Below are 15,406 nucleotides of genomic sequence, written 5' to 3' on the forward strand. Positions count from 1 at the left end.
TCCTTCCATGGTTTGGATCTTGATCATTTTTCATACATCCATAATAAAGTTTTATTTCCGTTGGGGGAAAAATCCTAGATCCTTTTGCTAAGGTGATCTTTTGAATCTTTGAAAATCCAAAACATTCGGAAAACTTAGAAAAACCAAAAACACCTAGGGTTTTGAAATAGATAACGAGCAACAAAGCAACAAAGATCAAGGCCTTTTAGAACAACTGAATCATGAAACTCAGAAAACAAAAAATTAACGAGCAAGTAATGAAAGATTATCAATGATCATTCATCAAGATGATTATATCAATTAATGGCCATGAGAACATGTGAATGACATACAAGATTAAGTGTTTATATCCTAATTTTATTGCTAATCATGTACTCTATGGGAATAAAGGATGTCCATGACTAGAGAAGCTATGATGGGGTATGATTATTCTCTTTGAATGTTGGCTATGGTTTATCTCTTATTAAGTTATGTACTTGTCTAAGGATATGATCGGAAAAAGATCAAGGAGGACGTTCTGAGTCATGCATGAAAGGGGATAAACCTTGTTTGATCTGCAAGAAATACTCAAGTCATCTTGATTCATTATATCAAGTTGCTTTTATAAACTTGCTATATCAAAATCCATGTTAGAAATACTCAGGTCAGCTTGAATCATTATGTCAAGTTGCTTGTATTTTCTTACAACATTTTAAAGCTCAATGATGAAATCAAGCACTATTATAAGACAACATATGAAGAATGGAAGTATCATTTTAGTTGGATCATTTTTAGATTAGCTCATTATTCATCTGCATTATAAGCATTCATTGTTGGTTGCATTATAATCATTTCATTTCATCCAGAGATCAATGGTCATAAATAAAGATTGAGTATACTTGGACACACAAAAACAATTTGCATTTGATCATTGTAGGTGCATTTATCTTTAGAATCGTTTAAATGACCATCATTCATTTTATTTAGTTGCATTTCAATCATTGCATTAGTTTGCATTCAATTAAGTGCATTTCATAATCATATGGTATATCATCATTATTATTTGCATTTGGATCATTATCATTGTAGTTCTTTTTATTCATTAAGATCATTTAGTTGCATCTTTGCACTTAGATTCATTAATCATTATAACCATCACATATAAGAATAAAAAACACTTCATATTGATCATTTGCATTTCAAAATCATTATATGCATACACATAAAAAATAAAACAAAATCAACATTCATAAGCATTCCCATATAGATCATTGCATTTGCATCATCTAAGTTAGTAATCATTTTCATTTGCATCCATGATCATCAAAATTAAAAAAAATAAAAAAGATTTTTCTTTGCATCATCATATAGAACATCATCATTATAAAAATAAAAGGAAAGCAAAAATCATAACATCATCCATGAAATCAATGCATATAGATCATCATCATATAGAGTAACATGCATAATAAAAGATCATCATATAGAGTCCATGTCTGCATATAGATCATCATAAAACAATAAAAAGTCCAAGTATACAATGATATCGGATAAAAAATACAAGTGCCTCATCAATATAAATTAAGTTAAGGTTGTCTTGTGCCACTACCACCTAACTTTGTCTGCCTTTGTGGTTGTGGGCGAGAAGATCCTCCAAATGCCTATCCCATATGATCACCACTCCTCTGAGGAGGTCCCAAGACTCCAACTTTGCTAGTATCCATCCTCACATTAGTATGATAGCTACATGCTCTTTGGCTCTCTGTGACTAAATCCTTATATAATCATCGTCAGTGTGTTGTCTCCTTCCCAACCCAAAATAGTGCTTTGACGGTATCACCCGAGAGAGTGTCAGATCCAACCTGCTAAATGTGATCAAGAAGACCCTGAGTATCCTATTGTCTCCTAACGGCCATGTCTCTCTCTATCATGAGTGTCTGCACCTATACTCTAAGCTGATCTATCTATGCTCTGAGACTATCCAAAGTATCCTTCTCTAGCACATCCTGCAGAGGAATATGATCCTGAATCCCCTCATCTCCACTTGTTGGAATCTCAACCCGAGTAGCTCTCGAAACTCGTCATCTAATGAGAGGAACATGATCCTCCAAATCCTCCTCTCCACCAGAGTTGCAATAACCCTAGGGTCTGGCTGAATCTGACCAAAATCAATGCCTCTCCCACAACCCCCATCCAGTCCAATGCTCCTACCTCCTCCTATAGAGGGTAATCCTCTCACTGATCTCATACCTGCCCTACCAATCTGTCCTGCATCTCTCCCACCCATGGGAAGTGGTCTCCCAATCCTTCCAACCAGTCCAAAAGGTCCTCCATGGACTCTCAATCAGCCTCCTCTCCATTCGGGTCTCCTACCGCCTCCACCTCCATCTCCTCCCTCATCTCCCTCACCTCCAACCTCCTGAGAAGCTCTAAGATATCATCTTCGTCTCTGTCTTCTAATGATGGGATCATCTAAATAATCCTCCTCATCTCTTGAGCTAGGAGGAGGGTCTGCTAGATCAGTAATACGAGGAAAAGGGTGTGCAAGCATGTAGATAATCCACAGTCACCCCTGGATCTAGAATGTGTAATCTCAAATCATAAGCCACCCTAGGAGTAGCCAGAAACTCTGCACGTGCTATATCAAAAGACAAAGAAGGTCACCAATCTCGCCTATCCTTGTACCGTCGTGCATATATAGTGACACCAGTAGGCATATGTTGAATGATACCAAACTATCTCAAAATGCGACATCAACTGCCACTCAATAATGTATGGAGTACGACCAATCGGATATCTACTCTACGGAATATATGGTAATATCCATGCATCATCTGTCCATGGCTCACAATCTATATAAGGTCACCAAATGATGCTATCCAATGAATCTAGAACCCAATGCCAATGCTCCATCTTACCCAACTTATGCTGAGTAAGGATACCTCCATGTAAATAGACATATGGATTCCTCTCACCACAAACTCTATGATGAATAAGATGAGTAATAGCAGTGTGCTCCCAACACCAGATCTGTAAAAGTGTGCATCCTATAGACGGACTAGCACTATCATAAAAAACAACCTGATGAAGATCATGATACAAATGAGCAAGCATGCAAACACCCCATGCATATCAAGTCTAATGTTGCATCATACTCTAAATAATCTTACCCCAACTAATAACAAAACCTCAAGATCTCCTGTCTGGATAGATGAATCCGCCAATCAAACCTGCAAGAATCACTAGAAGAGTCTCATAGTACATAATCATATCCTCCCATTGGATCTCTCCTCTGGAAATGCTCTCATCACCAAATACAGCTCTGCAAGCCTCTATCCCTCCATGGTCCTGAAGATCATAATGGACTAACTCACTAGTCATGTGGATGTGAAGAATCCTATGGACATCCTTGAGTGTCACACTAATCTCACCAGTGGGCTGGTGGAAATTGTTATGCCTGCTATGCCATCTCTCTGCTAAGGTAGTCAACAATCCCCTATTATGGGTAATATCAGGCATGTATAACAAGTGGCATAATTCATAGGCATCTATATGTCTAATCTCAGCCTGTGTAAGCTCTGGCACTAAATGGTGCATGGCAGGGAATTTCTCCTAACACTGGAAAACATCGAGTTTCTCTTGTTTAACAAGAGAATTTAATCTCTATCAATAATCAATCATCCATCTATCAAGTCAAAGTGATCTCTAATTGATCAGATCAATAATTGATAAATCTTTTCAATGAAGCAAATCAGGCTATGAAATCAACCAAAAACTATCAATCATGGTTTTCTATCAATCAATGAGTTCAATCAAACTCTACTATTCTCTTCATCAGAAACTAAATCAGTCTCTTAGAGCTAATCTATCAATCTACTAATTCATTAGAATTATTTTCAATCTATTCTAATTCTTGATGTGAAGGTTTTGTATCCCTTGACGATTTTTTGGATGGCGCGCGTGCGAGCTTCTGTGGGCGACCAAGCTAGGGCTTTGATGCTCTAGCTCGATGGAGGCGAAGCTGTAGGTGGGCCATCGAGGGGAGGTTGGTGCAGGCGTTGTGGGGGAGTGGTGTTGTAGGCGGGGTCGGGTTGGGCTCTGTGGAGGGGTGGGTGTTTTGGGGGGCTACGGGTGGAGGGAGATCTACGTGCGGCTGGGGGCTGCGGGGGGAGGGTGGTCTGCTTGTGGCTAGGGGTTGGGGCTGTTGGGGGTTGTTGTTGTTTTAGGGGTTAGGGGTTAGGTGTTTTAGGGGTTAGGGGCTGCAGGTCCAGTGTTGTCTCGAGAGGCCCTTCGGGGTGGGGGTCTTTCTCTTAGCTTTGTTTTTTTTCGGAGCTCCGATGGTGAGTATTGGTGGTAAGGACTTGCATGTTCCTCTCATAATGGATTTTCATGTTGCGGTGGGCTCAAAACCCCCATTCCAGGGTATGAAGACTATTAACAATAACCTTTTCTCATCTGAATTGGGATCAGGGACTGTTGGTTGTTCTCGCATTATGAAGATTAATGGTTGCCTAGAGAGATGCAATGAGAGACTGAAGCTGGTTATTCCTCTTGAACTAATTTCTGAAGACATTGAGTACTTCTCAAAACACTCGCTTTATTGCAAGTTTTTGGGAATGAGTGTTTCTTTACAGTTTCTGGAAAACTGGGCGTAGAGGACTTGGGCTCCAGAAGGGGAAATAGAGATTATGATGCTGGCAAACAACTACTTTATGGTTACCTTCAACTGCATGGAGGATCGCAATAGGGTCTTTGAGGGAGGTCCATATTTTTACAATCAGGTGGGGTTGTTCATCAAGCCTTGGCATGCAGAGTTTAACCCGTCGGAGGAGCTCCCAAATAGGGTTCCTGTGTGGGTTCATTTGCCTTGTTTTCCTGTGGAATGTTGTCGAGAGGATGTGCTACGGATGTTGGCCGCATTGCTTGGGAAGCCAGTGGGATCCTCAACACAAACCCTAGGAAGAAAGGTAATGACTTTTGCTCGCATCTGTGTTGAAATTGATCTTAGTAAACCTCTGCCAGATGCTATAGATATGAGTGCGGGCTCTTATTCTTGGGTCCAGTAGCTAGATTACAAGACTTTACCTTTTCGTTGTCATCTGTGTCATGAGTATGGTCATTTATAGCGTAAGTGCCCTAGATATAAACTAGTGGTTCGCCAACCTCAATAGCCGGCTCAGAGTCAAGATAGGGTTGATAAAGGAAAAGCTTCTATGTCAGTCGAGGTAGAGGGTGCTGATGGTTTTGTCTCAGTTAAGACAAGGAACAAGAATCAAAGACAAAAGAGGTCATTACAGGAGAGATAGGAGGAAGTTACCTTTAACAGATTTGAGGCCTTGGATGACCTTAGGCATCAAGAAGTGAACCTAGGGTTAACTCCTTTGGAACTAGGTGCTTCAGGAGGGGGTCCGAAAAGTGGTATAGAGGATTTTACCCAGGCCCTGCAAGTGATTGGCAGCTAGCAAATGGAGATGGACCAGTCAGTAGGGGTCCAGCTGGGAATCACTTCAGGTTCATAGGTAAATTCGGTTTGGGGGGAGGGCTCTCTAATAGCCTTGAAATTAGAACCGACTGGGGCTAAAAGTAACAAGTCTTCCGTTCACTTGGGTCTATATCAGAAGGATATTAAGAAAAGTGCTACGGAGAAGAACTCAAAGGTTGGCAGGAAGAAGGATTTGGATAAAATCAAACTGATGGGAGAAAATTTGGTTGAGTCAGGGTCAGTGAAGACTTTGGATTCTCACTTTTCCAATCCTCCTAAATGATTGTGCTCTCATGGAATGTAAGGGGCTTGAATAGTGGCCCTAGACAAAAAGTTGTTCAGGATTTGATCAGGAATCATTCACCTGATGTCCTACTCTTGCAATAAACAAAACTCTCGGTGGAGAGTATGATGGGTCTAGTGCCGAAGCTATGGGGCGGCGGCGAATGTCAGTGTATTGGGGCTGCTAGCTCCTTCGGAGGGGTGGCCTATCTTTGGAACCCATCAAGGATTCGCCCTGTTTGGTGGATGGCTTCCAGATCTTTTCTATCCGGGGTTGCCTCTAGTCTGGAGACATGAGATCTTATTTTGTTTACTAATATATATGCCCCCACAGATTTCCAAGGCAAACAAAACTTATGGGCTCATATTTCATATACTCGAAGGCTGGTCCCTTTCCATCCCTGGATTATGGCAGGAGATTTCAATGCTATCTTGGAGTTGAGTGAGAAGAAGGGGGGTGTCATGCGGTTGGAGCCCTCATCTCTTCTTTTTCAGGATAGGATTTCCTCATTGCATCTGGTGGACATTAAGCCTGGTAATGGTCTGTTCACTTGGAACAATAGGAGAATGGGGGAGGGTTGGATTGCAGAGAGGTTGGACCGATTTTTGGTTTCCAATTTTTAGGTTGGTGGGGGTTGGTCCACTAGTTCAAAGATTCTTGACTGGAGAGGGTTAGACCATTGGCCTATTAAGCTGGTTTCTTCTTCAGCCCAAGTTGATCGTTCTCCTTCTTTCAAATTACAACTTATGTGGCTTTGAGACCCTGATTTGCCTGCTCTTGTTGAGCAATGGTGGAGGAAGGGGAGGCCGGCCTTTGGTACAATTATGTATACTTTCACCAAGCAGCTGCAGTTTGTTAAGTTCCAGCTTAAACAATGGAATTGACAGGGTTTTGGGAACATTTTTCATGCTAAGAAAGCAACCCAAACAAAGTTAAATGGTATCACCAGGGAAATGAAAGAGAGTGGTTTGTCTGAAGCTTTACTTAGGGAGGAGGAGAGGGCTGTCAGGGCCTTAGAGGAATGGGAGCTCAGGGAAGAAATTTACTGGAAACAGAGAGGCCGTATTGATTGGCTTCAAGTGGGTGATAAGAACACGACTTTCTTTTTCAACTCTGTGAAAGAAAGACGTCATGGAAACTCTATTCCTGCTCTGGTCAATAATAGAGGTGAGGTGTTATTATCCTTGCAGGAGATATCTAGGGAGGCTTTGCAACATTTCCAAACCCTCTTTAGTGAGGAGTCTTAGGGGGAAGTGGAGGAGGAGAACCAGGTTCTTGCTTGCATTCCTCCTCTTATTTGTAGGGAGATGAATGAGAAGCTTATGGCCCCTATTTTGCTGGAAGAACCTGAGAGGATTTTTTTTCAGTTGAGGAAAGGAAAATCCCTTGGCCCAGATGGGTTCCCAGTTGAATTCTTTTAGGAGTTCTAGGATATCATCAATTTGGACTTACTGGCAGTAGTCCAAGAATCCCAAAGGAATAAATAGATGCTGAGGGCCCCAAATGCTACATTCATTGTGCTTATCCCTAAGTGTGAGGGGCCTGACAGGTTAGGCCAGTTCTACCCTATTTCTCTCTGCAATGTCATTTATAAGATCATCTCGAAGCTGATTGCAAAGAGGCTGAAGAAGAGTCTTGGGGGTGCTATCTCTGAGGAACATAGTGGGTTTGTGGAAGGGCGTCAAATTCTGGATGGTGTGGTCATTGCTACAAAGACCATTCATTCTATAGATGTATGCTTCAAGTGGCTCCCAAATGGTTCTTGAAGGACCTGGATTCTTTGGTAGGGCAATTCTTATGGGCAGGCAATCTATCCTCATCCAAATGGAGTCTGGTTAATTGGGATCTGGTGCATAGCCTGAAGCAATCGAGGGGTCTTTGTTTAAGGTAGGCTATTCTATTCGGGGAGGCTCTGGTGGCAAAATTGTACTGGAGGTGGTGTGTTGAGCAGGATCATGGCTGGGCTAAGATTTTGGCCTTCAAATATATGCAAAGAATACCAAATCAGGAGGTTCCAAGATATCCGCTAGAGGGTAAAGGCTCTACGATTTGATATACTCTCAAGAAGGGGGCCTCTCTCATTAAGGAAGGATGCTTTTGGATCTGTAGGAGGGGGGAAGAGGTCCTTTTCTGAAATGACTCTTGGGACGGGTACCCCCTCATTCTTGATCAGTTTCCTAATCTTGGGAACCTTAGCCAGAGGTTTTTGGAGGTGGGGTGGTCAAGGGTGAGTGACTTCAAGACTGTTTACAGGTGTGGGAGGCTGGAGATGGAGCGGTGGAAGGATCTTAATGAGTGGCCGGTTGTTGGGATGGAGGAGGGTTGTGTTGAGTTACAAGGCATTCTGGCGAGTAGACACTGTAATGGCATTAAGGGTAGGGATGGACTTGCCTGGTCTTCAAATCCTAATGGAGTCTTTATGGTTGCTAGTGGTTATAGGGAACTGTCGAACCGAAGATTGGAGGGAAGAGAGGTGCACTGGTGGAAACAAGTTTGGAACAATTCTTCTTGGCTAAAGTGCAACTGCTTCGCATGGACTCTGGCCTGGAATAGATGCCTTACCTAGGATAATATTCGCAAGCAGGGCTTCTCGGGGCCTTCAATTTGTTCTTTGTGTGGTAATGGGGAGGAAGACTCCTCACATCTGTTCTTTAGATGCCCCTTTTCTATGCTTATATGGCATTACTGGTGGGGGGTGTGGAAGTGTCCTTGTGTTCACATAGATTCTCTGGTGGAGTTTTGGAGCAGTTTGGGCAAACCTTCTATTTTGTCCCCCTTCCTCTAGACGGTATGGTATACTGGGCCCATCTTCATTCTCTGGCAGATCTGGCTTGAGAGGAACAAAAGGATCTTCTGTGAGGCCAGACTATTAGTGCAACAAGTGTGGAACAAAATCATGGTTATGATTCGGGAGACGGTGGAAGCTAAATGTGAGGTGAATTTTCCTTTGGAGAGAGTTGAGGTAGATATCATGAGTACGTTTGGCTGACAGGAGTTGTCTCCTGCCTTTGCTTGTGTCAGAAGAGGTAGGTGTGCTATGAAGAAGGTCCAAAGGTTGGGAAGGTGGAGGCCCCCCCAGGAGGAGATCATCAAGATTAACATTGATGGCTCCTCCAGGGGTAACCCAGGCCCGACATGGTTTGGAGGTGTTGGTAGGAATTTTTTGGGGGAGGTGGTGTTCTTTTTTATTCATAAAGGGAGGCAATATAATAATCTTATGGAGGGACTTGCTATTCTCTATGCCCTGGAGCAGACTTGGGATTTGGGTAGAAGGAAGGTTATTTGTGAATCAGATTCACAAATTATTGTGAATTTGCTAACTAAGAAGAAGGTAAGTGGGAGTCATTGGCAGCTAGCAGGGATAGTTCATCAGATTCTTCAAATTAGTTCTTTAATGGAGCATGTGTCCTTCATCCACATTCCTTGTGAATGGAACAGAGCAGCTAATTGCTTGGCTAAATGGGCTTTAGAACATGACAGTGACTGGAAAATTGAAGGATGGGAGCATCTCTCCCCTGATTACTGTGAGGTCTTGCAGAAGATTTTTGCTGAGGATATGGATAGTAATGATGTTGGCTGAGCTTGGTTGGAGCCTGAGGTTCTCTTTTTGGAGCCTCGGCGCTTGGGCCCTCGTAATTTTTGTGTCTTAGTTTCAATAAATTTTTTACCCCTTTTATTCAAATCTATCAATCTACTAATCAAATAAATGAATCGTTTATCGTATCAATCAACATTATCAAAATTTCTATCAATCAAGACATCAATTGAATACCTATCAATCACATTTGCGCATCAAAATGCCAAAATCAAATCATCTGAAAGAATTTTAACATGAACAAAATCAAACAAATTCATCTAAAGAAAAAGTGCTAACCTTTTTAACAAAAGTGCTATTCTATTAAACACAAGTGCTAAATCATTCAAAAGTGCAAACCTTTTTCAAGAAATGCGCTAACTGACAAGTTAAAATCGTTAAATCAATCAAAAGTGCCAACCTTTTTCACATTTGCATGAACACATAAAACAAAAACGTGAATTCTACAAAAGTGCTAACATACTAAGCAAAAGCGCAAACCAAGAAAGAAAAAGCGCTAACATGCAAAGTCAAAAATCAGAAAATTCAAAACACAACCTAAAACGTGTCAAAAAGCAAGGAAATTAGTACAAAAAGTTGAAAGCAAGCTTGGAATAAGGTACATACCAGATAACCATAGTCAAGAGGTCATTGATATCGCCGAACACGCTCAAATTGATGGTTCTCGAATGGAATCACCATTTTGCCACCTCACCAAGATAATTCTTCTCACTCCACAAGCTGACAAGGATGCAAATGAGAATAAAATTAACCTAGGTTAATTTTATAATTACCATTTGGAAGGGTAATTAATGCTTTTAAGTGGGGCAGATTTATTTATTTTTCACAAATGAATTTAATTGAAGGACCTATTCAATTATCTTGAGATTAATCATTCAAATTTTTCAATAATTTCACGATCAATCTCCCGAGGGGGCACACAATCAGGATTTTTATCTCCATCAGGTGCACTATCAAGACTTGATTTAATCTTTAAAATAATGTTGTCTTGAAATCATTTCAAAGATGGGCAAAATGTATACACATAAAAATGACTATGAGCGATTAAATAAATATTTTATATTTATTTAATAATGATTCTTCTATTAAATAGTTAATTTGAAAAGATTAATTTATTTAATTCATTTGATGTCTTTCTATTAATTAATTTAATTAAAATATTTTATTAATTAATTCATTATCCTTTTCTTCTAATCAATTAATTAAATATCTAATATTTAATTATTCTTCAAATCAATTAATTAAATATCTAATATTTAATGATTATTCTTCTATTGTGTAGTCTCAAATATTAAATAATTTCTTAATTATTTAATCCCTTTTCCAACTCACCTTCCATCTCCACTTCATCTTTCCTTTTCCAACTCATTCATCATGTGGCTAAATTAATTCAAAAAAATTAAAATAAATAAAACATTTATTAGCCACTTATCTCCAACTTCCAAAATAAACGAAATATTGTGTACGTACACATATTTTTTAACCTTCTTCTATATTTTCTCCAACATCCCTACATCTTAGGAAGGACTTGAGTCCACTTGTCCTCTCATGCCTAAATCTTCTCCAACCATCCCTAGATTCCCCCAGTCAAGGTGAGATGAGTGACACTTGTCTTCTCCTTCCCCCTTTCTCTCAACCTTCACCTTTGCTCACAACCATCCAAATTTGCAGATCTGATCATGACCATTGATCCAGGACACATCATCTCATCCTCTCAAAATTCTATAAAAGTAGGAGTTTGAGTTGAGAAAGAGTTAGTCTTCAAGTTAGTCTTTAGGTTAAAAAATTGAGTAAACATGCATCCGTGAGTTTTTATCTTGAAACAATTTTGCAATTTAGCATTTCTCATTTAGCATAATCATTTAGCTTTAAATAATTTGCATTCCATATCATAGTATCAATTAACTATCAGTTATCAGTCCATTCCTCATATGCCATCTTCGAAGCTATTAGTGCTTGTCTGAGAGCAAATCATCTGCAACCACGAACAGTGGAGTTAGGACACAATGAGACTTAAATCATGAAGGTAATAATGTGGTTTTTATTTTAATATCAATTTCATGTAGTTTCATTGGTTGAGTTTGGATTTCCTATAGCATTTCGTTTGCATTTTGTGAAACTGATATGTTGCAGGTAGTATTCTGATGATGAAATTCAAGTCGACACAACCGACATTCTGGACATTCCAGAATTGGACGATGAAATTGTTAGGTATGTTATAAGCAGAGTACATGGAGAGTTTATCTGGTTGGATAGACAATACAAGATTACCAAGGAAGCCATCAGGGCACTCACCGGTTTACCATAGGTTGGGCATCATCCAAATAAGAAGGTCTCTAATGATCAAGTCAATAAAATGACCAGCGCACCATCAGACAAATGATCAATAAGAATCAACACTATCACTGACACAAACATCAAATTCGGTAGCATGGTCATCGGTTACAAGGTAACTCAGTCAAACCGACTGAATTCTATTTCTAGCTCTTGCATTTTTGCAGCTTATAAGATGATGAGAGAGGATGAGAAATTGGATCTATGTGGTTGGATGTTGGATGAACTGTTGATAAACCTAGGAAAGATTAAAGGTGAAAGAAAGGAACTTTCTGATATAGCAACTTGATTGTCTGTTTAAAGCTATTTTTCATCAATGAGACTCCTAGTTTTGGGAAAAGACAACAGGCATTTGACATCCTGGTAGGAAGGCAATTGAAACAGTCAATTTCTTCATTGGGTAATCAGAGAGATGATAAATTTTGGGGATATTTTAAGGCATTTCAAAAAGCTATGAAATCTAGAGAGAGGGTTCCTAAGCACATTGTTGATAAATACTCAATTGATATATGCTTCATGGTGAAGAAAGATGAAACATTCATGGAAGCGGTCAAACCCTAGAAGATCTAGATTGAGGAGATGGGCTATGAAATTGATGCAGAGATTCTTGATGGCTATGCAAAGATGTTAATTGATGCACCGGTAGATGAAACTATCAAAACCTTTGGTACTGCAAAGAAAAATATACAAGAGGTTGAAACCGAGTTCAACCGGAAGAAGAGAGAGAAGCAGGAAGGAAAGGCAAGTAATTTTGTTGAGAAGGTCTCACGGGACATTAAAGCATTGATTGATGTTGTCCCGAAGAAAGGTAGGAAGAGGAAAGAACCAGAAGTATTGATTAAACCTTTTATAGCACAATCTGCATCTGAAGATGACACACCCTTGGCATTTAAAAGGGTATTAAGGAAGAAAACTGAGGAAACCAAGGTAGAGGCTCAGAAGAAACTAGATAAGAAAGTTACATTCAAGTTACCGACACATAAAAGAGCTCCAAAGGAAACACCTTCAACCCCATTTGATACTGGAAGAAGGAAGAAGAAGGATGACATTGATCTGGCAATTGAATCTGGTAATGTCACTATCATTCCACCAAAAACTTGTGCAGAATTAGTCGATGAAATAACTAAGGATGGCATGTTAAAGAATGTATAGTTTTATTATGATCATTTAGTTGATGTTGAACAAAGAGAAGTAGAGGAAGCAATTTTATAATACTTGGATATTTATAAGAAAGCCTTGATAGAAATTGAAAACCAAATACCGACAGAATTGTATGATATGTTAGATGCTAGGAGACTATCAACAATGCAAGAGGATAAACATATCAAGATTCAAGAGCTATTATCTGTTTGTGTTTCTATTGCTCCATAGGAGATGGATAGGACACTTGAGGTTGCAGATAGGAAAATATTTAACAACAAACATAAAATAATCAGTCTTATGTTAAAAAGGGTAAATGAGATAATCAAGGAGACCCACAAGGCATGGGTTAAGTTATTTGAAGAGAATCGTGGCTTCTATGCTTCACTGGAATCAAAGATAGACATTGCAAACATCCTAGTTGAAGGAAAAGGAAAGGGTATTATGGGTACTTCACCCTCAATTTTGAAAAAACATTAAGATAGTGGAAATTAAGCCCCCGATAGATACAAATGTATAGAAAAATGTAGAGATAACATAAAATATAGAGAATGTAAAGGTTGATAATGTACATGATACTAATGTTGAGGACAACAGTCCTCCAGATACTAATGTACAAGATAAGGATATAGTTCCTAGGGAGGAACCGATAGTTACTAAGACTACACCAAGTGGTGAAGCCATCGGTATAAGCGAGGAATCTACAAAGGAAAAATCATCAGAGGAGAAGAGAGAGGAATCCGACAGGGATCCGGTAGTAAGTCCATCATTGTTGTCAATTGACACCTTGCAGGTTGAAAAGAAAAGTATAACTGAGATGATATCTACTGAACTCATGATGATGGTTGCATGGAAAATGATGAAGGAGGGATCCATGGATAAAGGGATTATTGATCAGTTTATCATTGTTTTGCATAGACTAGTCCCAGAGTGCAAGTTTGATAGAGAAGCGAGCCCATCTAGCAAGCTTAAGACAATTACATAACATATTTCAAAGGATTTCCAATCCTTGCAGCAGATTTCAAACTGACAAGCAATGGAGAGGTTCACATAGGCTAAAAGAGCTACATTTGATCAAATGATTGAGTTTGAGAGAAAGGAAATTATTGAAAAGTTAAAATTGATAGATAATTCTTTAAAGCAGTGTACAAATATTTATCGAGTATGTTGTAACACATATGCTCTTACATTTAACTTGGATAAGAAGATTAAGGAATTTCAGGAGAAAATTGCAAGTATAGCTTGTATACACCTAAAATGGTCTAAAGATAATTAATTAAATAAGCAATTATTTTATTAATCCCCCTTCCCAGTTTAATTGAATTCACTAAGCAATTTGATTAAATTCCTCCTTTCCTCTACTTATTAATAAATCTAAGGATTTATTTAATAGGTTCATTCATAAGCCACTTTAATTAATTAATTCAAATTAATTAATTCCCCCCATCAAATTCATTTCTTCTAAATCCTTAAATTAATTAAAACAAATCAAATTCATGCATTGTTGAAATTAATTAGCTTTTTCCTATTATTTGAATTTTTAAATTCAAATTATCCTATCTTATAACCACCTAACCTAACCCCTTCTAAACCTAACTCATTCCATCTAACTCCGGGTTTAATTAACCATCCTAGCTTGCACATCCTAACCCATTCCATTTACCCACATGTTCCCTTTCCTTGAACACTTTGTCCTCTCATGAGCAAAGCTTTGTGACACTTGTCACCAAGTGTTCCCTTTCATCTAACATCTTCTAGAAGCTTCTTGACACTTGTCACCATGGAGATGACAATGTTCCCTTTCATCCAACCCCTTCTCCTACCTACCACCAATTGTCCCCTTTCATCCAACCTCTTCTCAACCCACCTCCAGTTCAACCATTGATATCTTCAGATCAAATCTTGACCGTTGATTCCTATCACCTCACCCCTAGCCTTGGGAAATCCTATAAATAGACCTCATTTTGGAGCTCAAAGGATCCATCATATTCATCCCATCTCATTTGCATTCGAGCATTGTTACTATAGTCATATAGCTCTTAGTTTATCATCTTAGCATTGTTATCATGATCAATTTCTAGTTAGTTGCATCTTCATTCTAGCTTATTTTCTAGAATAATCATGAAATCATGTATCTTAATCATGCTATCATTGATAGATCATGCATCTTCATCATTTAAGTCCTCCATTTAAGTGTAGTCAAGTCATTGGAATTTGCAGGACCATATCTGAGAGCAAAATTCATACTCGCATTTACTAGGAGGCAATAGATCGATTAGCTATGGTTTTATCTTTCGTTGATTAATTTTCTAACCATTGCTTGTAATGATTTATTGAGTGTTTTGTGTTGCAGTTGTAGGTATAATAGGTACACACTTCATAGATACACAACATTTTGGCACCCACCGTGGGGCCATAATCATCATTTTTGGCCTCTCAAGCTTCAACAAAACTTCATCTCTGTTGGACCTGATTCAGAATGTCGGACGAGTTGATTTTCCAACTCATATGAACTTCCTTTTAGTCTAGGACGAAGCCTAATCTTATGTCGTATGAGCTCATTTTCCCTGTCATATGAGATATAAATGCACGT

This window comes from Cryptomeria japonica, chromosome 10 (assembly GCF_030272615.1).
Source record: "Cryptomeria japonica chromosome 10, Sugi_1.0, whole genome shotgun sequence".
In the NCBI taxonomy this organism is placed as follows: Eukaryota; Viridiplantae; Streptophyta; class Pinopsida; order Cupressales; family Cupressaceae; genus Cryptomeria; species Cryptomeria japonica.